The sequence below is a fragment of the Ursus maritimus genome, unplaced genomic scaffold, assembly GCF_017311325.1.
Source record: "Ursus maritimus isolate PB19 unplaced genomic scaffold, ASM1731132v1 scaffold_10, whole genome shotgun sequence".
In the NCBI taxonomy this organism is placed as follows: Eukaryota; Metazoa; Chordata; class Mammalia; order Carnivora; family Ursidae; genus Ursus; species Ursus maritimus.
In genome coordinates, this window is record NW_024423344.1 from 25,803,207 (window position 1) to 25,823,921 (window position 20,715).

Below are 20,715 nucleotides of genomic sequence, written 5' to 3' on the forward strand. Positions count from 1 at the left end.
TCCCCCCCCCCCCCCCCCCCCCCCCCGTGCTGAAATAGTGCAGGGCCCCCGGCTCCCTCCCCAACATCACCCTGGGAACCTAGAGAGGGGACAGATCAAGAGGAGGCCAGGAGCCCCTGGGGAGGCAGGAGGCTGTTTGGAAGGCGGCTACAGGGTGGGGGGAGAGTGGCCGGGAAGGAGTCTAGTCCTGCCATGGCCGGAGAGGACTGATGGCTTGGCCTCCTCGCCAGCTGAGTCAGATGCTGGGATCCTTAGCTTCAAGAGGAAAGTCGGTGAAGGGCACAAAGCTGGGTAAACAGGTGGGACCGACCACACCCAGGGACTGTTTCCCACCTCCTCTCCCAGGCCCCAGTGAGGCTGGAGGACTCGATTCTGAGGGAGGCCGCCCCTAAGACTGTCAGCACTCGGGGCGGGGGTGGGGGGGGACGCTGGGGAGAGCCTTCCTTGATCCTGACTCAGCAGTGAGAAACCCTGGTCCTTAGGGCCTGGGATTTTCCACTCCAGGGCATATGTGCTCTCACTTATCTCCTCACCCCCCACCCCGCTCAAAACCCCCAACAAAAACGAAAAAGCACACCAAAGATTCAAGTGGAGAGGTTAGAATGAAACGTAGTGCCAGAAAGAAGAGAATCATGGGATCCGGGGAAAAACTGCTACAGCCGAGAACAGAATGGGTGAAAATGAAAGGCCAGCTTGCGAATGTGCTGCAGAAGGAAAAAGGAAAGGAGGAAGATCTTGAAAATACTGAAGAAAAGTTAGGTACGATGGAGGACAGAAATAGAAGTCTCAGGAAATAGGAGGCTTACAAAGAAAAAGTCTGGAGAGGAGGTGATGTTTGACGAAACCACGGAGATGATTTTTGCACAGTTAGAGTTGTGGGACCTCAGACTGAGAGGCCCACACAGGCCAAAGGGGAGAGAAGGAACACCCGACACCTGGGCATATTCCACGGAATTCTAGAATATCAAACACAAGGAGAAATTCCTAAAAGTTTTCAGACAGAGCAGACCACTGGCAAAGAGCCACTCTCAAAGCAAGCATAATGGAGTATCTTACACACGTATGTGCGTGTACGTGCACGCACGTGCACACACACGTGGCCTTCGGGAGCCAACAGATCCTAGATTACAGCAGGAGAAGGACCACATCCTTACACACCAGGAACTCTTTTTCTTAGTCACTCTTAAGGTTAGCCTCCTGGGAGGGGTTGGTGCTCAGCTCCTTGAACTTGGAGAGCATCAGTCCAGAGATCTCGGGTGTCAGATGCTCAGACAAGGGCCCCACTGATGGGTTCCCACAGCTGGGAGCTGGTTCTCAGCTGTTCGGGGTAGTGCCCCGAGAGAGGAGCTGCCTCTGGCAACTGCCACCCATGGGGAGGGCTTAAGACTGAGCCCCCCCCTGGGAGAGCCCCAGCCACTGGTGGCCAGGAGACACATTTGTCCCTCCCCTGCCTCCCAGCCACTGCTAACTGGGGTGGGGGTGGGGAGGATGGAAAACGGAGTAAGTAAGGCAGCTTCCCTCCGGAAGGTGGGAGGGTTAAGCTAGTTGACTGCTTTGAGCTCAGCTCACAGTCCTATAGAGATGGGACAAGCTGAGAGCAAATCAAGGGCTAAGAGGAAACCATTAGACGGAGAGAGAGTTGAGCAGATGCATGGCGGGGAAATCAGTACGGGAAGAGTTGGTACAGCTCTGTGGGGCAGGCGGCAGGAGCGCCCCCAGCTTCTGGCTCGTTCATTCATCAGGAAGGAGGTTTCCCTATCACATCAGGATGCCAGGTGCCATTCTAGGCTCTGGAAACGCAGTGCAAGACCAGGTAGTCAGTGACTCTGTCCTCTTGGAGCTCCCCTTCCAGGGGAGCCAGAGAAGTGAACACACAAGCAAACCGGTGAGGTCACGACAGGCTGTCTTAACAGGCCAGGGAGCAGCCTCAGTGCACGGGGTGGAGAGGCAGGCCACTCAGAACAGGGAGCGTAAGCACCGTGGGCTGGTGGTGAGAGGAAGCCCAGGGAAGGAGGCTGCAGACAGAAGGTCCAGTGGATGCCATGGTCTGGGGGGAATAAGAATGTTGTGTGTTTGGCAAACAGATAGGAAGCAATGAGGCAGGGAGAGGAGCAGCTGGAGGAGAAATGAGGAAAAATCACTTATATAAGTGATTCAAGAAGCTCCAAGACCAAGAGGGGCTTGGAGAGAAAGAGCAGCTCACTGACACAGAGGTAATGTTGGAGAGGTTGACCAGGGCGCCATCAGAAGGGACCTGTGAGGCCACGTAAGGAAGCTGGCTCTTACTGTAAATGCCGTGTGAGCCTTTGAAGAAATTTATTTAAGTTTACATTCAATTCTCAATTCAGTGGGAAGTCGCTTGGAAAGCTGTGAGTAGAGAAGTGACTTGGTCACACTCTGATTTACTGAACAAGCAGCAGCTACCATGCAACGCCTGACATGGGCAGCAGGGAGGGACCGTGGAGCGGCAGCGAGCAGGAGCTGGCCGCGATCGATTGGTGACGCTGGGCTCCAGGGAGCAGCGGGGACCTCACCTGGGGCGGAAGGCAGTGTGCGGACAGAAGAGGATGGCCTTCCGATATGCATCCCTCCGAGGCACAAGCAGTAGGACATAGTGAAGCTCGGATGTGGAGGCAAGAGGCAGCGCCCGACCAAGGACGACTCCTCATTTAGGGCCGGTGCAACAGGGGGACTGTGATGCCACTGACTGAGATGGGTTAGTTTGGGGGTCCCGGTTTGGGGCCATTCTGTGCTGCTTATTGGTGGTATCGTTTCTCATCAAGCGGCAGTTATCTCCTGGACTGCACGCTGGACTCCTTGCTATGCCATTAGGCTTCCAGCCACACTCCTTGGAGAATTTATAAAGAAAAACTTGGCCGACAAAAAGCATTGTTTGCGGGCACCTAGGTGGCTCAGTCAGTTAAGCGTCTGCCTTTGGCTCAGGTCATGATCCCGGGGTCCTGGGATCAAGCCCTGCATTGGGCTCCTTGCTCAGCAGGGAGTCTGCTTCTCCCTCTGCCTGCTGCTTTCAAATAAATAAATAAATAAATAAATAAATAAATAAATAAATAAAATCTTTTTTAAAAAAAGATTATTTGCTGTTGTAATTGTAGACTTACTCATCCCTTTGAGTCTTTTTTTAAATTAATAGCCCTCCAATAAGAAAACTTCAAAAAAACATAAAGTGAAGCAAGTTTATTTCAGAAACTAGCATTTTAGCGTGTCCTGCCGAACACTGGAAGCCAGGTGCCTCCTTCTGATGTGCTTGTGGGATGGCTTAGCTGTTTACTCATCAGGAGACTCACAGCAAAGATGGGCAGGGAGGCTCCTAGGACACAGCTTCCGGCTTGCACCTCAAACCTGCTGATGCGCACCTGACCTTGGACTTACATCTTCCGTGACTTACAGTGAGCCTTTGTGTGCCTCTTTCCACCTCCATGGGACTTAGCCGTGGAAATGCCAAGGCCACAAAGTGGATGAAGAGGACTTTGGTTCCTTTTAACGACTGAATCTGGAAAGTGCCAGGCAGGGAAAGCCGGAGGAGAAGCAGGCTACCTCCACGTGTCAGCATCCAGAACTGTGGGGCTCTTTGAGCAGAGCGTTCCACTCCCACCACGGCCCAGAGCCTGGCAGGACGTCAAGCCCGTGTACCCACAGTTGTCAGCTTGGCCTGCCGTGGGAACAAACGGCACCTCCCTGCACTGTGATTCAGCGCTCCGCGTTTAGCGAGACTCTGGGAGACTTGATAGCACTCCGAGAGAGGGCACCTCACTTGCTCTCTCTTGTGAGCACCCCACCAATCAGAGGAAGGCATGTGCTTTCGACAAATGTGTCAGCACAGGAATTCTAAACATAGGAGTGAGTCATGGTTAAGATAGTCCGTAAACATTTCATGTTATGTGCAAAATGTGTGGGTATGTGCACTTTTCTGGGGGAAAAGATCTATATCTTGAATCAGATTCTCACAGTGGGCCAGGATCCAAAATTTCATGAACCATGAAAGGAACATGTCCTGGTGTACTTGGCTGCTCCAAGAAAAATCCCGAAGACCAGGGGGCTTACACAACATTTCTTTCTGACAGTTCTACTGTCTGGGAAGTCTAAGATCAAAGCATTGTCAGGTTTAGGGTCTGGTCATAGTCGACTTTCTGGTTCACAGATGGCCTTCTTCTGGCTGTGTCCTCACCTGGCAAAAGGGCCAAGGGAGCTCTCTGGGGTCTCTTTCATGAGGACACTAGTCCCATTCACCCTTGTGACCTAATCATTTCCCAAAGACCCCACCTCCTAATACCATCACATTGGGGGTTAGGATTTCAACATATGAATTTTCAACACAAACATTTAGTCTATGACAGAATCAATTCCTGAAGAGTATGACACAGGGGCTCATTTAACTGAACATCATGCATTTCCTGAGTGAGTAGATTCTCTTCTACCTGCACCTTAATTGAGCCCCTGTTCCCCAAAAGCACATCATTTTAGGAGGATACTTGGTCACTAATTCAGGAGTCGAGACCATGTACCATGTGTTTAAAGTTTGCGCATTAAGCCTCGCTCACCAGCCCTGAGGACCCAAACACTTGCACAGCACACCAAAGCAGAGGTCCTCTCCAGACTGCCCCTGGACACCTGGGGGAGGGCCCCAGAGTGTTAAGTCAGGACATTTTGATAATAAGATACGTCGTAGACATCACTGGTAGAGAAAACCAAATGAGATTCTGAGAAATTATTTTTTTTACAATTTTTTAAAAAGATTTTATTTATTTATTTGAGAGACAAAGAATGAGCAATGGAGACAGGTAGAGGGAGAGAGGAGAGAGAGAAGCAGGTTCCCTCCTAAGCAGAAAGCCTGATGATGCGGGTCTCGATCCCAAGATCTGGGGATCATGACCTGAGCTGAAGGCAGACGCTTAACTGACTGAGCCGCCCAGGTGCCCCCTACTCTGAGAAATTAAAGCCTATACCTTAGAGTTAACCAAGTAAACCACATAAACGCATGAACCGAAAAAGCCTTTGATATACCCTTCAACGAGCAGCCGAACTGGTATGTGTGTGTGTGTGTGAGAGAGAGTGTGTACGTGTGAGTACGTGTGTGTATCCCCTTTGTTAAAGTCAATAAGGAGGATTCTGGGAAAATGGCAGCGGGGGTGGGGTAGTTTTTTAATCTCTCTGAATCCCCAAGTGAAAAAATAGAGCAAATATAACAAAACCAAAATCGTATAAATGACACAGCAAAATTAGGAATAAGAAATCTTCAAGACGATCAAAATAGAGGCAGATAAGAGCAAACCTTGGCAAGCCATCAGACGGCATGGTTTTGACATCTGGGCAGGATAAGGCAGAGGGTGCCAACGGGGTGTCTGACAGACCCGGGAACAGTGAGCGACAAGTACTCACGGGGAAACAGGGAACTGGGAGAGGCTCTGCCCCGCTAATGGTGAGGGAATGCAAGAAGTCTGCAGTAAGCTTGACGACGCTGGACAGCCTAGCTCCTGTGAACCCTAGGAATCAGGAACAAAAGAAATAGGAAGGCCACAGAAAAGTGGGGGAGGGGAGGGGCACCTGGGTGGCTCAGTGGGTTAAGTGTCTGCCTTCAGCTCGGGTTATGATCCCAGGGTCCTTGGATCCCAGGGTCGTTGGATTGAGCCACAGGTCAGGTCCCCTGCTCAGCGGGGAGCCTGCTTCTGCCCCGCCCCCTGCTTGTGTGTGTGTGTGTGTGTGTGTGTGTGTGTGTACACATGCACGCTTGCTCTCTCTCTCTGTCAAATAAATAAGTAAAATATTTTTAAAAAGTAGGGGAGGGGAACAGAGCCAGGAAACCCCAGAGAGGAAGTTACCATGTATCTGAACCCTATCCAAAGATACCAGGGGAGGGAACTCTGTGACGACAGACAAGGCACTCTAGAGCACCCTTTGTTCCAAAGGCTCAGGGAAACGAACTTTCACATAATAATAGACAATAGCAAAGCACCGAGGTAAGATTCAATACGTTATTTGATGATATCAAAAAATATAGAAATTTTAAAAAGAGCAAAGGCCAGACAGTATGGGCCCCCTGATGAGAGAATTCAACCCCACTATGGTCTCGCCAAAGGGACTGAGTCTTCTTAAGCCCCTGAATCTAGCAAGACAACTTTGCGGGAAGTACAGAGGCCAGAGGAACATGAACCACACAAAATCCAGACCATGAGAAACAGGTCAAATGATGTGAATTCTCCAACAGATGAAATTGAGGGAAAGAACTGAGAGGAACCATGTGGACTAAAAATAAACTTAGGAGACCAATCAAATTCTTCAAGAAGACAACACTAAACTCTTATGTCTAAGGATGCTATTTGGCTGATAAAGCTATATAAAAAAAAAAAGTAAGGAAGTGATCAGTATAAAATCAGGAGAATATTTACTTTGAGATGGCATGGGATTCGTGTGAGGGCTACAAAATGGCTCTACTCTAATTATACCATTCCTTTTTTTTTTATATAGTGCTAAAATATACATAGATAAGAATTAACCATTTTAACCATTTTTAAGTGCATAATTCAGTAGCATTAAGCACATTCACAATGCTGTACAACCATCACCACTCTCCACCTCCAGAATTTTTGTATCATCCCAAACAGAAACCCTGTTATTGACCACTTCTTTTTAAAAATGTATTTTTACATTTCTAAAAAGATGCTTTCCTGCATCTATGATTTGGTTACCCAGGGCTAGGGTTCAGATGGAAAGGCAGGAAAAAGGCTTGATGGGGATGGGGCACAAGGGGCAGCTTCTGGGGTGGCCCCAGCCTGTTCTGTTTGTTGTCCTGGGACGTGATGACAAGTGTGTTTGCAGGGCACTGAGATCACTATATAAGTCAGGGGAGGAGGAGAGGGAGATGGGAGAGCCAGGCAAAAGGAGGGAAATTTTCTGCTACCACAAAAAAGTACATACAATATGATAACATTTATGCATTTCCTCAAATGAATTATGTGTGGTTCTGTACACCTAGAAATAAATAAAATAAAAAGGAGAGTATCCATCTATTGGGTGGATGAAGGTATAAGCCTACTTATGGGCAGACGGATGTATAAAATAACTTCTTAGAGGCCATTCTGGGAGCAAAAGAGGCCTCTGGGGTGCTGGCCACGACCTGATTATAGGTCTGGATGTGGCTGCACATGTGTGATCAGTTTGTGGAAAATTATTGGGCTGTACACTCACAATACGCACATTTTTCAGTATGTGTATTTTCATAAAACCTTTTAAAAAACAAAACAAAACAAAAACCTTTTCTTATAGTCCTAAGATTCTACTTTAGGGAAATAGCCAATCTTTATTTAGGTTGTTAGAATTAAAATTACACATTCTGACATGTAGAACTGGAATTGTAGTCCTTTCTACTCATTAATTATCCACAAAAATGAAATTAGACCTGACCCATCAGCCTGCTTGTTCTTGACTGACGGAGGAAGTCTACACCTCTGGTCACTAGGCCTAGGAGTGGCTTGGCAGCCCCCGCATCTTGGTCTACCACATAGGACCCATGGCTGCTGATGGCTGAGTCTAAGGCCAATGAATGGGTCCAAGATGGGAGTTGAAAAATATCTCACCACTGGCAGACTCTGAGAAGAAATGGAGGGAGGCCGAGGAGGGGAGAATGAAGAGAATCTAAATAAGTGTTTCTACCTCATGCCTACTGTAATAACGATCTTTGAGCTATAGGCTATGATATTCCTATGAAGCATAGATCACCCTGTGTTTTATACCTGATGGAAATGAAAACGAGCGCTTGAATGGGATTTCCTCTTAAATTCTCTGGTCCCATTAGTTCTGAGATTCCAGATTCTCTTGAAGAAATGCTTACCTAATGGGATTTGCTGTAACTACCATCCTTGATTTCTAAAGACTAGGAAGACTGCCTGGAAGGAAATGGTGATTCTTGTTACCTGAGAACATTGATTGGTACAGTCATTTGAGCTCCTTGGCCAGAAAGTACTTTGGAAATACCAAGTGTCTTAAACAAATGACTTGTAAGAAGATGATGTCCCCTTACTGTGAAAACCCAACTGCTGTTTTTCTACAACTATGAAGTATTATTCTACCACAAAGCTCTAGACACAATGTTCTGGGAAATCATTCTGCTATAGGAGAGGACAGTATTGGCAATTTAAAGGGAGAAAGACATAAAAATGTACAGGACCCAAGACACCTCAGAGCTTGTCATTTTACAAATGAGCTTCACAGAAGTTCCTTTGGGATGACATGCACTTTTCTGTACGTATATTAGTCCATAAAGCAAAACAGTGGATGATCCCAGATGTAAACTCACTCACAAAAGCAGGGAGGGAGCCGGCATCTGATGAGTACACAGAATAAGTCACGCAGTGTGGTAGTTGCTGGGGTTTTTTGTTTGTTTGTTTTACTTTGGTAAAGTATACATATCAGAAAAATCACCACTCACCACCACCCATCTCCAGAACTCTGCATCATCCCCAACTGAAATTCCATACCCATTAAACAAGAACGAGGCAGAATGTGTGCCTTAGAGCCGCCGGCAGGGTCACAGAGGTAAGTATTAGCAATTTTAGGTCCCTGCTAAAAGGACAGTTATTGAAGGTGGTCTACAAGTTATAACACTTGCTTTGGGTATTATCTGCAGAAACTTGCGCCATCCTTTAAGGAAATGAACTGATGTTTTGATTGACTTATCTGAGTTATAGGTGCTACCTACGGCATTCCGAGCTTCCCCTGGGTGAGGCTTATCGCTGTATTGCAATTTGCATGTTTAATCTCACATCTGTTCCACTTTCCTTCCGGGGAAGGGCTCCGTCCTGCTCCTGAGGACATCTAGCAGCCGCTGGTATGCCTGGCGCATATTAATTGTTCCATACACATGTGCTGAATGAATGAATACAAAATTAATACTACCTCATTCTTACCAAAAGCTCAGGTGCAAATAAAATTTTTTTCCCTTTTGGGAAAGAACTGCCTTTGGGAAAATAATAAATCACCTTGTCATAGAAGTGAGAGACGCTGAAGGCAAGAAAAAGAAATGGTTAAGTTGCTTCTGTAGGACAAAACGAGGGATTTGTCATTTTTTTTCTCCCAATGGGGAAGGCGGGGAGCAGATCCAGGAAGGGAGAAAAGAGAGGAGCCAGCAAGTGGATGAGAGATGGGGGATCATGCAAAGTCATGTGGGTGGTTAAAGGGACTTTAAGAACAGGGACACCCAGACTTCACTCCGAAAAGTTGCACTGCTGTGATGTAATACGCTCTCTTCCTTCCCATGTATTGTCAGTGACTAAAATAAACATCAACAGAAATCTTGGAGAGGGTTTGGCATTTCCTCAGAAGGTATGTGCCAACCTCATCTGGATTTCATGGGGACAGGACAGCCCAGCAGACACCGGTGTTACAGAAACAATACTTGTGCTACATTGCTGGAAGAGTGTTCTAGCCATTCCAGATCACAAGAAAATAATTTTATCTTTGGATTGCTCCTGGCCTCGGAAAAGGCAGGATCCCTTTGTTCTGCCGAGTACTAGAATAATTTTTACTGAGTTGAATTTGAAGATTAGGCCTACACGGAAGGAGATCACACAAAACAAGCCACAGGAGGCCCATTATTGACTTTACTGTGGGGTATTTGCTGATGAGGGCTTGTGTGTCTCATTATCAGACTCTAGAAAAAAAAAAACAACAAGAAAATGTTTTCTCTAGGAAAAACACAGAAACGATGGCGAATCTTAGAACTAATTATATTCTCCCTTCTCTTTGATTGTGAAAAGCTCCTGACCAATTTGGGGCCCACCTCTAGGGACTGTGCAGGACTCGACACACCCAGGTTGATACCATCCCGACCCCTGGCTTCATAGTCTTATTCTCATTTTCAGTTTGTATCTATTGCCTCATTAATTTTTGAGGGTGAGATGAAGACCTTCATAAGTTGCTACCAATAATTTTTTAAGCAAGGCAAAGGGGAAAGAAAGGAAATTAATATACTCTCCAAATTATATTCTGTCTAGTTCCCACCCCATCGTGCATCGGCACTTGAAAGAGTGGAAAGCAGAAGATAAGCTCTCTTTCTGCTGCAGGCTGATGGCAGGCTTAGCCCATCCCTCTCCATTCCTCCCTTGAAAGTACTGGCTGCCATTTCTAGCAAAATTATTTATGGGTCAGTTTTTTGCATCAAAATTATGCTCTCTCGCTCTCTCACTCTCTCTCACACACACACATGCCCTGTGCCTATTAAGTGACCAGAAAACTCACTGCCTCCCAGGCACATAATCTAGAGATAGAACTCCCTTAGCTCTCCTCAGGTGTAATATGCTTCTTATTTCTTTAGGGCATTTTCCTTATAAATTGTCTACATACGACAGAAATATTCCCCCATACTTAACTTGTGTCACTATAATACAATGTTAGGTATCTATGAGAAAAAGAGCTTTAGAACCTAAATGTGAAATTGCATGTGAAACATCATTAGGGGGACACCTGGGTGGCTCAGTCACTCAAGGGTCTGCCTTCGGCTCAGGCTCTTCCGCTGGGAGCCTGCTTCTTCCTCTCCCACTCCCCCTGCTTGTGTTCCCTCTCTCGCTGGCTGTCTCTCTCTGTCAAATAAATAAATAAAATCTTAAAAAAAAATAAAGAAAGAAAAGGAAAAGAAATAATGTGTTGGTTGCTGATAAGTGCCACAGAGAAAAATTAGGGAGAAAGAAAAGAATAGGGATTTCCAAGAGGAGACCAGTGACTGTGATTTTAAACATGGTGGCCGTGGAGGGCCTATGGAGAAGGTAACAATCTGAGCCAAATTATACCTTTAATTTGTGCAGACAGGAGCTTCTTTTTCAGAGAGAGAGAAAAGACCTAAATGAGGCATTTTCAGCAATATCTTTCCCATCATTCAGCCCTCCCACAGCTGGCTCACCTTCTAAAACTTGACTATTGAGCAATGCCCTTCTAAGAGGGGTCAGGAAGATCACACTTCTGTCAGCCTACAGGCAGCACACCAGAAAACAACGTGGCTGTTTTCTCTTTCTGGCTTCCTTTATCAGGCACCTGCACTTTTAAAAGGTATCAAATTGCAGGGCACCTGGCTGACTCAGTCCTTGGAGCCTGCAACTCTTGATCTCCAGGTCATGAATTGGGCCCCATGTTGAATGTACAGATTACTTAAACAAAATGTTTAAAAGGCATCAAATTGCTTCTCTCAGCTACTATTTTGGAAAATCCTCTTCTTGTTAATCCCTTAAAACAGAGATTCTCGGGGCGTCTCGTGGCTCAGTCGATTGAGCGTTCCACTCTTGGTTTCAGCTCCCATCATGGTCTCAGGGTTATGGGATTGAGCCCGGATGTGGCTCTGTGCTCAGCAGGGAGTCTGCTTGAGATTCTCGCCCTCTACCCCTCCCCCCAGTCCCACATGCGCTCTCTCTCCCAAATAAATAAATTAATTAAAAAAAAAAAAAAGAGAGAGAGAGAGAGAGATTCTCAATCTTGACTGCATATTGGCATGACCTGGAAAGCTTTAACAATTTCTGCTGCCTGTGTCCCACCCAAGAGGTCCTAATTTCTTTGATAAGGAGTATGCCTGAGCATCAGGATTTTTAAATAGTTTTCCAAGTAATTGTAATGTACTGCTAGGGATGAGAACCACTGTCTTACAGGCCACTAGCCCTAGTGATAACGTGTTCAACAAACGACCACAGGTTTCCAACTGAAGTCCAGTTCAGCCAGAAACGAAGACCGGGAGATCCTGTCATTAGCCAGACGTTGCTACTACCAATTAATTACTCCTTACTTCCCTATACATAACTGCACACTTTTGCAAAGAGTTTTCCAATATATTATCTTTTTTGGAATACGCGTTGTCATCCTTAGCTCCTAAGATCTTTGCAATTTCTTGAGCGAGACGAGCATCTGGCACAGAGCTCTGAAATCCCTTAGAATTTCCAGGGTGAGGCGCCTGGGTGGCTTAGTAGGTTAATCGACCAACTCTTGGTTTCAGCTCAGGTCATGATCTTCAGGTTGTGGGTTCAAGCCCCAAGTTAGGCTCCCAACTCAGTACAGAGTCTGTTTCAGAGTCTCTCTTCCTCCCCCTCTCTCTCTCCCCCACTCTTGCACTCATGTGCTCTCTCTCCAAAATAAATAAGTAAAAAAAAAAAAACCAAAAACCAAAAACAGGGGTGGGGGGCGGTGCCCCTGGGTGGCTCAGTAGGTTAAGCATCTGCCTTTGGCTCAGGTCATGATCCCAGGGTCCTGGGATCGAGCCCCGCGTCAGGCTCCCTGCTCAGTGGGGAGTCTGCTTCTCTCTCCCTCTGCTGCTACCCCTGCTTGCACGCTCTCTCTCTCTCTGACAATAAGTAAATAAAATCTTAAAAGAAAAAGAGAAAGAAAAAAAGAATTTCTTGGGTGATTAGGAACGTCTTCTGAGCTAGAGGCAGCTCTTGGTGGGCTGCTGGAGAGCTTCAGCATGGAGGCTGGTCATCAGAAAGCCCGAGCTGTGATAAACCGTGGAGCTTTCAGCCCCACACCTCATCCCCCAGGAAGAAAAGCGGTAGAGACTGAGTTAATAATCGATCATGCCTCCATGATGAGGCCTCCACAAAATTCTCCGAAGTACAAGGGTTTGGGAGCTTCTGAGTAAGCGAATGTATTTATGATGTGCTGGGAGAGTGCCACACCGCAAATGCACAGGGACAGAAGCGCCTGCGCGGGGCCCTTCCGGGTCTTCATCTTATGGATCTCTTCATCTGGCGGCTCATTTGAATCCTTTACAATAAATCAGTAATAGCAAGTGAACTGTTTTCCTGGGTTCTATGAGCTGTTCCAGCAAATGATTAAATGTGAGGAGGGGGTTGTAAGAACCTCCAGTTTACAGCCAAGTCAGATGGAAGGGGGGGGGGTAACCTGGGGACCTACTACTTCCAGGTGGCTTCTAAAGGTTTGGGGGGGTTAGGTTGTGGGACAGAGCTCTTAACCTGCGGGATGTGAGTAGTTAGTATCAGAACTGACTGAATTGTAGGCCATGCCGCTGGTGTTGGAGCATTGCCTTGCTGTGTGGGGAATCTGGTGTCAGAAGTATTGTGAGAGTAAATGAAAACACAGTCCGTTTTTCCCTAGGCACCTTCACAGAACTATGAAGAGCAAGGTTACTTGGAAGTATATTTCCTTATCAACATAGAAGTATTTGTTTCAAATCTAATTCTCATCATATGGACAGTTTTTGAAAATGGTAGCAACCTCTATACCTATAGTATAAGTAATATACAATACAGGGCAGGACAAAAGTGGGCCAATCAAAAAATGTTTCCATGTTCATATATATTCCTATAAATATATTTATATTACATATATGATGTGTATAGGAGTATACATGATATATTTATATTTTATTTTTATATTTCACATATTTATATATTTCAGATTATATATATAATATATATTAAAAATATATATATATTATATATATATTTAAAGATTTTATTTATTTGACAGAGAGGGACAGACAGCCAGCGAGAGAGGGAACACAAGCAGGGGGAGTGGGAGAGGCAGAAGCAGGCTCCCAGCGGAGCAGGGAGCCCAATGCAGGGCTCAATGCCAGGATCCTGGGATCACGCCCTGAGCCGAAGGCAGACGTTTAAGGACTGAGCCACCCAGGCGCCCCTCAGATTATATTTTTAAATATATTTTATATTTATATTGACACCATATATACTCCTATATCCCTTTCTATAATTTTATTTTTTTAAGATTTATATTTTTATTTTAGGGGCACCTGAGTGGCTCAGTTGATGAACGTGTCTGCCTTCGGCTCTGGTGATGATCCCAGGGTCCTGGGATCGAGCCCCGCCTCAGGCTCCCTGCTCTGCCGGAAGCCTGTTTCTCCTTCTCGCATTCCCCCTGCTTGTGTTCCCTCTCTCACTGTCCCTCTCTCTGTGTCAAATAAATGAATAAAATCTTAAAAAAAAAAGATTTATTTATTTGAGAGAGAGAGCAAGAGAGCAGGAGCAGGGGAAGGGGCAGAGGGAGAGGAGAGAATCTCAAGCAAACACCCTCCCCCCACCCCGCCCCACCCCCATGGAACGCAGAGGCCAGCTTGGGCTTGATGCCAGGACTCTGAGATCATGACCTGAGTGGAAATCAAGAGTGGGTTGTTCAACCCACTAAGCCATTCAGGCGCCCCTCCATTTCTATAATTTGGTTCTTGCACTTGTGAACAAATGTTTACACATCTGACGTTTCAAATAGAATTAAAACTTTGCTCCAAAAGCACTAACAAGTTACTGTGCACTAGTGTGCCCCATGAGATCTGAGAAAAAATTACTTCCTTTTCTAGTTAACATTCCAGTGACCCCTGCTAAGGCAACCCTGAAAAATAACTGTTGCCATACCAACAGCTTAATGAAGAAGTCTGCCATTGTTTTCTTCCCTGTTTGTCCTCAACTATGTGATAAATTTCAAAGATGAATTAGAGCAATTAAATTCTGCCTCCAAAGAGTACTACTGGTTTTAAAACTAAAACCAAGAATCTTTCTAATTCCTATCTCCACATTAACCCCAATCACTATTCCCACAGTAATCACTGTGAATAATTCATGAAACTTGAAAAATTTTTATACAGACACAAACAGATGTATATTCTTTTCCTAAAAGGAATACTGATTCTATCTACATGATTCTACTTGCTCTGTTCTCATAACAAAATTTAATTATCCTCAGGCTTTACATTTCAAATTCTAAATTTTCTTTGATATTCTGAAATTGCATTCAGTTTCTACGATAAGCTAATTTCCACGACTGTTATGGGGAATGGTCGGCAGCCAGGCAAGATGCACCAGGAAAGGAGAAGTCACGGAGAAAAGGAGTAAGCCAACCAAGAAGTTAGTAATCTGGAAGGGAGATAAAAATAAGTATGGAAATAAACTCTAATATTTATTTATTCATTTGCTCACTTATTCATTCATTCATCCATGATGATGAAGTATTTATACATCCAATAATAATTCCATAGGCAAGATGGAGAAACCGAGGCTAAAGTCAGTCCCTACTTCACAGCCATTCAATTTTCTTCCGACTCAATTCTGTGCTTTCTCTCCTCCTCTTTGCCACAGAGCCTGGAAGTACTAGTATAGCTGTGACTGAGACTGCTCACTCTTCCAACTCCCTATCCATCTGCCACCCTGAATAAAGAATATACTTCCCAGCCACCCTCGGAGCTAAAGGCTCTCTGATTAGGTTCTGGCAATAAGATACAAGAAGTGATAGGCATGACTGCTAGCGCCTGCCCTCCAATTTCTGCTTATTCTTTCCTTACTGGAATGTGGACATGGGTGGTGCGGTTACCTGAGTGGGTGCTGGGGAGGGTGGATGGACCTCTGGATGTCCATAAAGGAGGATAAAGTAGACCTCAATGTGATCAGTCATATTTTTTCATTCATTGAAAAAAAAAAAAGCTTGAAGCAAGTATGCAAATATTAGCAGTTATTTATTGTGATTGGTGGGTACCTAAATATTTTAAAAATGTTTGTGTGTCTCTGTATTTTCCAATGTTTTGGATCTATGATTTAAAAATAAATTCCAACATTCATCAGTTGGAATATTTATAATAATTTTTTTTTAAAAAGAAGGTTCCATGCCCAATGGGGGGCTTGCACTCATGACCCTGAGATCAAGAGTTGCGTGCTTTACTGACTGAGCCAGCCAGGCATCCTGGAATATTTATAGTAATTTATTTATTTATTTATTTATTTATTTATTTATTTATTTATTTGTCAGAAAGAGAGAGAGAGCACAAGTGGGGGGGAGCAGCAGGCAGGGGAGAAGCAGGCTCCCTGCTGAGCAAGATGCCCAGGACCCCGGGATCATGACCTGAGCCAAAGGCAGACACTTACCTGACTGAGCCACCCAGGGGTCCCTATTTATAATAATTTTAAATGACATTTTAGATGAATGGTTAATGACACGGGAAAATATTCATAATAAAGGAAAAAATACTTGAACAATTTTCTGAGATTAAGAACTGGAGAGCTGGAGTTGCCCACCTAGCTGACTGATTAGTCTAATAATCTTGTACTCATTTTTAAAAATACAGTCTAAAAGTGATTAAAAGTAGTTCCAACCAAGAAATCTTCTAATTGGCTTGTTCATAGATCTTTTAGAGCAGGCTTAAAATAAAAGAGTAACCTATTGCTTTAAAGTCATCTGATGGAGAAGTCACTTAAACATTAGGATTCCTTCCACTCCGTTTTTTTGTTTTTTGTTTTTTAATATAGGTAATGCATTTATTTATTAATTTTTTTTAAAGTAAGCCCTATGCCCAATGTGGGGCTTGAACTCAAGACCTAGAGATCAAGAGTTATATGCTTTACTGACTGAGCCAGCCAGGCACCCCTCCCTCGACCCTGCTTTTTAAAAAATTTACAAACATTGATGGGGAGAACATTAACGCCAAGACTAGTTATCTGTGGTTTTCTCTATGGTTTATAAATGCTCTATTATGTGCATTATGATTTTTTAAATCAGCAAGAAAGGGAACACAAGCAAGGGGAGTGTGAGAGGGAGAAGCAGGCTTCCTGCTGAGCAAGGAGCCCAATGGGGGGCTCGATCCCAGGACCCTGGGATCATGACCTGAGCCAAAGGCAGACGCTTAATGGATGAGCCACCCAGGCGCCCTGGGACTGGTTCATTTCTAAATAACCTTCTGTCAACGATCATAAAACTGCATTCTAACCTCCCTGCCCAATTCCCTCTTTTTTTTTTTTTTTAAAGATTTTATTTATTTATTCGACAGAGATAGAGACAGCCAGCGAGAGAGGGAACACAAGCAGGGGGAGTGGGAGAGGAAGAAGCAGGCTCATAGCGGAGGAGCCTGATGTGGGGCTCGATCCCATAACGCCAGGATCACGCCCTGAGCCGAAGGCAGACGCTCAACCACTGTGCCACCCAGGCGCCCCTGCCCAATTCCCTCTTAACTACATTTTCTGCAATTTGACTGTCTACACTATATGTAACCAACCAGGAATTTCTCATTCTACATTAATGGTATTCTCGTTTTACAAATCAATCTGAGTTTGGTAAATACTAATCCATTTCCCCGAACCTGACCCCCAGTGAGTAAAAGTGAAAAAAGTCTAAACTGAGAACCAGACCCTTTGCACTGTGAGTACAACAAGGACTACTAGCTGCCTCCATTCTTAAGAACAAAATGCTGATTTTATTTCGGGCGGCAATGAACCAGGGTCCATGAGCTGGAAGACTAGTTTCTGGCCTTCACTGCAACTAGATGCATCCATATAATTGTTCAGTGGCATTGTAGCCAGGGGTAAAGAGCACCTGGCTCTGGGGGTTCCAAACAGTCCAGGTTCAGCCATTCACCGCTGACAAAATCCGAAGGCAGAGAAATGAATGGTGGTGAAACAAGAAAGGAGTTTATTTCAGTGAGGCCAACATGGGGAAGACAAAGGACTAGGGTCTCAAAGACAGTCTCCAAAGTGGTGAAAATACTTCCAGATATATATATATGGAAATGTGGGGCAAAGGTGGGTGGGTAAGTGCAGGTGCGCAGTGAAGGTCAAATCCATCGTCTTGGAGTCAATTAAGGGCGGTGTCTTGCTGGCTCAGGGCAGTCCTTACTGCTTGAGGGGGTAGTTGTGATTCCCATCAGGGGATGCTTTGCCTTCAGGCTCTTCCACCTGAGCCCAGACAAGGGGGGAGGGAAGGCAACTAGAGAAGTTTGAGGTAAAAATGGAGGCCAACTAAGTCCTCTTTTAGGACTTACAGAATTGCTCCTTAGGAGGAAACACACAGCTGGAATGTACCTCTTTTGTCCTTCCCGCCCTTTCTTTTTTTTAAGATTTTTAATTTATTTGACCCAGAGAGACACAGCGAGAGAGGGAACACAAGTAGGGGAGTGGGAGAGGGAAAAGCAGGCTTCCCGCGGAGCAGGGAGCCTGATGCGATGTGGGGCTCAATCCCAGGACCCAGGCATCGTGGCCTGAACCGAAGGCAGACGCTTAACGACTGAGCCACCCAGGCACCCCTCCTTCCCCTTTTCTTGCAGTCTGCAAGGTGGATGTGATGGTTGGAGTTCTAGCATCTATTGCAGACCGTATAGGTGGTGGAGGAGAAAGGAAAATCCTAAGCCCCTGATGCCCATGAAACCACCACAGGAGTGTGGACTGCATATCCCTGAATTTCATTTATGTGAGAGAATGAATAAACCCATGCGTGTTTAAGCTATTGTAGTCAATCCCTAAGTGATATAAGGGGGAACTCTTCTGAGGTGCTTTTCTCAAGTGAGGACTTGTGTGAAGAGGCCAGAAGACATTGTCTTTGCGATCGTTTTAATTGCAAGAGATACAAAGTCATATTCAGCTGTAAAATTAGGACAATCTTAGACTTTGTTAGCAATCACTGAATAAATCACTGTAAGAAATAAACTGTTATAAAAAAAATTTTCAGGGGCACCTTGGTGACTCAGTTGGTTAAGTATCTGACTTTTGATCTCAGCTCAGGTCTTAATCTCAGGGTTATGAGTTCAAGCCCCGCATTGGGCTCCACCCTGGGCGTGGAGCCAATTTAAAAAAAAATTCAAATGATGCCAAAGTAAAAGCTAATTAGCTGAAGACCAAATCCTTCCAATTTTGTCAGTGGCTTACAATTAGTGAATAATTTTCCCTATTTGCATTACTGGTGTTCTAAGTAGGTATTTTCAAGATATGGCACACATTTTTTTAGCTGTCTGGCAGGGTGAAGCTTACAAAATATCCTGAAGTTCAAATCAGATTTTCCTAAGATTTTTTTTTAGGATTTCTGGTTTATGAATTACCATGGGTTATCAAACATGAACCTGAGATAGAAATCTTATGACACAAGTTGAATTCTTTCAGTGAACAATTAGTGTTATGATTAAATAGAACGTCTTTAATACAACACATATCCACTAAATCCCTAAAAATTTCCAAATAACATAATTAGAGGATTAATGAAGTTTCAGGAATGTTTTGTAAAGTAATAAAATTTGAGGGGAAAAAAGTAGTAAGATTTGAAAAGAATTATGCATCCAAATTCAACCATAATTTATTAACAACCTATTGAGGACACCGGGCATTTTTTCATTGCCTTATTTAATATCCCCAAAACCTTTCAACTCACAAAAATTCGATTTCATGCTTAGGCTTCGGGAGGCTGGCTTTCCCAAGGTTGTAGGACTAGTAACAAAGCCAAGATTTCAATGTAAGTACTTTGACTCTAACTTAAGTACTCTTTTTTCACTGTGGCTTTTATAAAACTTGAAAAAATGTTTTTAATTGAACATAAAGCTGAAGGGGAGTGGAGAGAGTTTAGGGGTACAGTATCAGTAAATGGTAGTATTTCTTATAAATTTGAAAATGTGAAAGCTAAGGAAAATAATTGAAGATCTGCCTGGGAGAGTCTGTTCCACTCATACATCCCAGAAATAATCAAGGTTTGAGAGATCCTTCACAGATGTTCTGTCAGAAGATGTCCATTTGTTTTCCAATTCCTTTCATGCCACTTTTTAGCTTCCTCCCAGTTACCTGGGGTCGTCTGTGGTGTCCAGTGCAGCCCCCGACCACAACTTTTTGGGAGGGTACTATCTCCTGGCCCTTTTCCATTTTGACTTCTCCATCATCTCAATTCAGCTTTGTGCTCTGCTCTTCCCCAAGTTGCTTTTACTGTGCAGAATGCTTCATTATTGGAGTTAGGGGAAAAAATATTGGATGTATTATAATTGCCTGATTCTTTGATTTACTAGAACAAAATTTCTGTGAGGATAGGACTGGGTTTTAACTTGTTCACGGTTGGGAGATTCGTGCAATACCCGGTGCTAGGGACCCCGCAGAGCATAAAAATATTTGTAGAATGTCACAAGCTCTCCGGTTTCACACAGAAAGGGAAATTGCTTCCTTGAGTGTTTGTTTTGGACCTAATAACTGGGTCTAAAGTCCACATAACATTTGGGCAAATGGGAAGCTCCCTACTTTTAACTCTCTAGCACTTAGCATGTAATTCCTATGTCATTTTTAAAGTGACAATATATCCCTTTTGTCAGAGGACGTAATTCAAGACCAAATGCAAAACAAAGTTCCTCAGCTGTTTGCCTGAGGAACCCGCAAGCTTTCAAATATGGAACCCGACTGGGAGATGGGAAAGCTGTGCAAACTCCAGGGACACCTTACCTCCTCCCCACAGACCCTGCGCCCCCACAACTAATCCCAGAGGGCGGCGGGACGACCTGTAGCCCGTCCCCGGACTCGGCTCTGCTCCACGAAGGTATCCGAAAACTACAGCTGAGGCAGCGTCTGGGCCAAACGCTAGAAGTTCTCCGAGGCCTCCCGAGAACCTAGAGCGAAGCCAAAAGCCCAGCCCCCTACCTCCATCCTTGCGGACAGCCTCACGGTTCCCCCAGACCCCGACACTCCGTCAACGCGAAGTCCTCTACAGCAGTTGACATTTTTGTTCCCAGAAAGGGGTGGGAGCTGCGCGGGGCAAGGCGTAGGGCGGAAGCCTGAAGAGATTTCATCTAAGCCCCACCCACGCCCAGCACCTCCCAGGGCGGCCGGGCAGGGTAGGGACGGGGTAGGGAGGCTGCCCCGCTTCCCTCACGCTCCCCACTAGGGGCCCGGGAATCCCGTCCTTCGCCTCTCCCAGCTACCGCCCCACCGCTACCACCGCGGAACGCAGCATTGTGTCCCCGGCCCAAGTCCCCGGATG

At 45.2% G+C, this 20,715-nt stretch overlaps 1 protein-coding gene across 7 annotated transcripts in view; it reads right to left on the reverse strand.

Annotated features, from left to right (window-relative positions):
• The window catches only part of SLC25A30 (solute carrier family 25 member 30), an 84,569-nt gene extending 63,858 nt beyond the window's left edge, over window positions 1-20,711 (reverse strand). For all 7 annotated transcript variants that reach the window (XR_005832772.1, XM_040622954.1, XM_040622942.1 and 4 more), the window contains exon 1: window positions 20,376-20,711. The gene's annotated coding sequence lies outside the window, so the exon portion shown is untranslated. The remainder of the gene's footprint in view (window positions 1-20,375) is intronic.
• Between the last annotated feature and the right edge of the window lie 4 nt (window positions 20,712-20,715).